Source organism: Carassius gibelio, chromosome A25, assembly GCF_023724105.1.
Source record: "Carassius gibelio isolate Cgi1373 ecotype wild population from Czech Republic chromosome A25, carGib1.2-hapl.c, whole genome shotgun sequence".
Lineage (NCBI taxonomy): Eukaryota > Metazoa > Chordata > Actinopteri > Cypriniformes > Cyprinidae > Carassius > Carassius gibelio.
In genome coordinates, this window is record NC_068395.1 from 19,370,189 (window position 1) to 19,375,188 (window position 5,000).

The window sequence follows — 5,000 nt, forward strand, 5'->3', positions numbered from 1 at the left end:
CCAATTTCAACTCCTCTCAAAATTAAAATCATGTTTTTACATCTCTCATTAAAAACTTTCAGCTCATCACAATATAAAAACAAGTGTAAAAACCCTTCATCTGCATCTTGGCATACTTTACATGTGGCACTTTCCTCCATCCCAATTTTGTTTAAAATCACATCTGTGAATACTGCTTTGTTCCTGATAAAATACTCCATATTCTCCAGTTTCGTCTGTACAATTTTACCACTCATGTTCCTCCATATATTCTCTTCTTTTACATCATTGAACAACCTTATCCAGTATTCGTTTACAACAGGTTTCTTAAAAACAGTATCTCTAAAAACACAATAAAACATTTTCACAGTACATTCATTAAAAGCACACAGTTTTTCCCCTAGCCTCACATACACATCTTTCCCAGGTTTCTCTTCTTCCATGTTGTCAATTCTGTTTATCCACTCTTGAGGTATTGCATTCTTAATTACATCATACTTGTTTGTTATCTCTCGTCTGCTATAATCCTCCTTTGCCTCCTCCATCACATCCACAATGTATTGCACTGGTAAAAACCCCTCTTTGAATTCATATAAAACATCTCTGACTTTCGTGATTCCCACATCCCACCACTTCTTAAAAAAAACCTCCTTCCCTTGACTTAAAATGCCGTTGTTTAAGAATAAAGGCTGATTTAAAATGTTCTCTCTGCCTTGTGGCTTAAAATGCACATTCGTTAAAAATTTGCCCCATGCCCCCATCAGTTCTTTATAAAAATCTGGCAGCCCCTCCGTCATCCATTTTTTAACTTTCATCCATAAAATGTTGTCCCCCAAATTAAAATTACTACACTTACTTAAAAAATGCCCCATTGTTCTCTTCCATGCCACTTCGTTTTCTTCATCCAAGTACTTTTTTATTATTTTCACTCTCAAGCTGTTCTTTCTTTGCTCCACATCCATTAACCCCAGTCCTCCCTTCTTCACTGCTCCTATTAAAGTGTTGTATGCTATTCTTGGGGGCTTCCCTTCCCATAAAAAATCTAAAAAAACATTTTTTCAGCCTTTTTTCTACCCACAACGGCATAGATGACACATATAAAATATACCACAATTTCGAAACCATTAAAACATTAAGAACTAAAACCTTCCCTTTCAAAGTTAATGTTCTCATTCTCCAAAAATTCAATCTTCTTTCAATCCCTCCTAAAGCTTCTTCCCACATAGTTTCATCTGCTTTCTTTTCATCCCTCCCCATTAAAACACCTAAAATCTTCATTTCTTTAGTTTCCTTAAAGGTAAAATGTTCTGTTAAAACCGGTGCCCCTCCAAATCTCATATACAGCGTTTTGTCCTCATTTACTTTAGCTCCTGATCCCCTACAATACTTTTGTACAATTTGAATTGCATTTTCCACACTCTTCAGATCTTTTAACAATAATGTTGTGTCATTGGCGTACTGAAAAATTTTACTTTCCCCTCCCTCGATGCCTATGCCTTTTATCCCCTCTCCATGTTTTACAGCCAATCCCAAAGGTTCTGCAACTAAAGAATATAAAAGAGCTGACAACGGACATCCTTGTCTTATCGATCTAGTAATTTTAAAACACTGTGTTAAAAACCCATTATATTTAATTTTTGTTATTGCGCCTTTGTATAAAATCCTAATCCATTTCATAAAATTCTCTCCAAAACCAAAACTTTTTAAAACATCAAATAAAAAACCATGCTCCACCCTGTCAAAAGCTTTCTCAAAATCTAAACTGATAATAAACCCATCTTTATTGCTTTCATGTATGTATCTTATCATATCTTTTATACTAATAGTTGTATCTGCTATGTCTCTCCCTTTCACTCCGTACACTTGGTTAGTTTTAATTATACTCGGCATGACTTCTTTCAATCTGTTGGCTAAAATTTTAGATAAAATCTTTAAATCAGTATTCAGCATTGTAATCGGTCTATAGTTCTTTAAATCTGTCTTCTCTCCTTTTCTCTTGTATATCAATTTCATTAAACCCATTCCCATTCTTTGATTTAATTCTCCTTTCTTAAACACCTCTACATATACTTCTTTTAAAATGCTAGTTAAAAAATCTTTAAAAACTATATAAAATTCACTCCCCAAACCATCTACACCTGGACTTTTCTTTTTGTTTAATTCACTTATTGCTCTTTTAATCTCTTCTTCTCTTATCTCTTCATCACATTCTTTTTTGTCTACTTCTCCTACTGTTGTTTTTATTTGCTTCAGTAACTCCAGTTTCTCTTCTTCCCCCACCCCCTCAGTACTAAACAGGTTCTCATAGTATGCCTTTATTTCTTTTAATATTTCCTCATTAGTTTCCACAACTACACCATTTTTCCCTCTTATTTCTTTAATCATTCCAGCCTTCCCTCTTATTTTTTCTAAATCAAAAAAAAAACTTTGTACATTTTTCACCCTCCACAGTATATTTAGCTTTACTTCTTAGTCTTGCGCCTTCATATCTTTCCTCTTCCATTTCTTTCAATATTCCCTCCAATTCTTTTATTTTTTGTATATCTTTCCCATTCTCATTTAATTCTTTTTCCAATTTTTCTCTTATTTCTCTCTCCTTCTTCCTCTTACTTCTCTGTATTAATTTACTGTACTTTATTGTGAATTTTTTAACTAAATATTTAACATTTTCCCACCATATCCTTTTATCTTCGCCGTACATTCCATTCTCCTTTTCTTTTTCAATAATTTCTTTAATACTTAACACATAGTCCTCATTCTTCAAAACCTCTACATTTAATACCCATACCCCCGGCCCTTTCTTCACTGAACTCCAGTCTATTTGCATAAAAATTGGTTTATGGTCACTTAAGCTTGATTCTTCATATTTAATATTACCGATAAATCCTTCAATGTTCCTTGTACATAAAATAAAATCAATCCTAGTCTTACACATAAAATTACCCAATAATTGCCTCCTTGAATATTCTTTCTTTTTTTCGTTTCTTTCTCTCCATACATCAATTATATTATTTTCTTCCATTAATAATTTCAGTTCTTTTCTTCCTTTATCATTTTTAAAAACCATTCCCTCTCCCATTTCTAATTTACTGAAAACAGTATTAAAATCACCCATCATAATAACTTCTTTATGTTTCTTTAAAAATTCTCTTAATACATTAAAATATTCCTTCTTTTCATTCTCTACTGTTGGTGCATGAATATTAACTAAAATAACTTTTTTCTCCTCATACTCCATTTCAACCGCAATACATTTCCCATCCATGTCATTATATATTGTTTTACACGATACACCACTGTTTTCTTTTATTAAAACTGCAACTCCTCTTCCCAGCCTCCCATCACCATTGTTATATAAAATCTCTCCGCTCCAACTTTTCCTTATTTCAGTCATGTACTCTTCCCTCCAGTTAGTTTCTTGTAATAAAATCACATCTTCTCCTTTACACATTTCTTTCACTTTTTCAAATTTTCCCATGTCTGACAGCCCTCTAGCATTAAAAGTCACTATTCTTAACAGCATAAAACTTATAGAAACATGCATAAAACCCATAAACTCAGTCCACCTCCTCCAAACCCTTTAGCAACTCATACTTATTTGTACATTCAAAACCATCTTCTTTAAGCACTCTTTTTCTTGCAGTATCTAAATTGGGTATTACCTTCACAGATCTTCTTCTTTTTGATGATTTCCCCTGCGTCTCCTCATTTTCTTGTCCTTGTTCACACTCTTTTGTAGCATCATTAATTTCTACTGCGTCCATCTCCTTTTGCACACTGTCCGTCACATCCATCGGTGTACATAAAATTCCCTCCTGTTGTGCATCACTCAATACTTTATTCCTTTCATCATCCAGTTCCATAGTATCCAAAGCATTTTGCAAGCTGTCAGTCAAATCCATCTGTGACCAAATTCCCCCATCCTGTAGTGTTTGTATAATCGGTTCGGTACACTCTTTCTGTTGTTCTATATCCTTATTTAATTCCAGTCCTTCACCTCGTACTGTTTCTCCATCAACTCGCTGTTCGTTGTCTCTTTCATGCACCTGCCCGCCCACCTGCTGCTCCTCCTCCTCCTCCTCACCCTGCATCCAACACTCACACTTATTTAAAACCAAATTGCAATCCGGGCACGTCACAGCATTGCAATTTCTCGCGAAATGGCCTCTCTCCTTGCATTTATGGCACGTGAACTCCGGGCAGTCCTTCACCACATGGTCTGGGCTCATGCACAGCCGACAAGTCTTAACCTGATGACTGTGCATCACCCGAAAATATTGTGGTCCCTCTGCCGTTTCTATTTTTGTGCTGTAAGGGAGGGAGGCCACCTCCTTCGGGAACCGTGCCTTTACGTATCTCGTCCCATCCTCAATGCTGGTGCCCGGATAAACACGCCGCTTTATTTTTGAAATTGGGGAAACCCCCCAAACCTCCAGTTTATTTAAAATCTCTTCATCAGCAAGGTAGACGGGCAGATGCATGAAAGAGACAACATAGTCTCTGTTTTGAAGTTTTTTTATCTCACAGTTCACTCCATTTATTACCAATCCCTCAGTCAGTTTATCACAAGTTTCTTCTTTTTCCATTGTCAGCTCGTATTCTTTTCCTTGTCTTGGCCTTAATGCCAAGATTTCCCCATATCCACATTTCTCCGTCACCGCTTTAATAATATCCACAGCCTTCACCTCACTAACATTTTCCACATTCACAATCACTGTTGCCTCCTTTAAGTATTTCCTTTTACCAAGTAGATCTCTTAAATCTTGATTTTTACCGTGTCCTGCTCGTTGTCGATTCTCCAGTCCAGTGTTGTTTGCCATGCGTCTCTCTCCAGCCAGTCCAGTGTCGTTTGCCATGCGTCTCTCTCCAGCCAGTCCAGTGTGGTTTGCCATGCGTCTCTCTCCAGACAGTCCAGTGTCGTTTGCCATGCGTCTCTCTCCAGCCAGTCCAGTGTCGTTTGCCATGCGTCTCTCTCCAGCCAGTCCAGTGTCGTTTGCCATGCGTGTCTCTCCAGCCATTCC

General features: G+C 36.5%; 1 protein-coding gene across 3 annotated transcripts in view; it reads right to left on the reverse strand.

The window, feature by feature from the left end:
- The window catches only part of LOC127947410 (glutamic acid-rich protein-like), a 255,412-nt gene that overhangs the window by 141,609 nt on the left and 108,803 nt on the right, over positions 1–5,000 (reverse strand). The gene's annotated exons all lie outside the window — the stretch shown is intronic.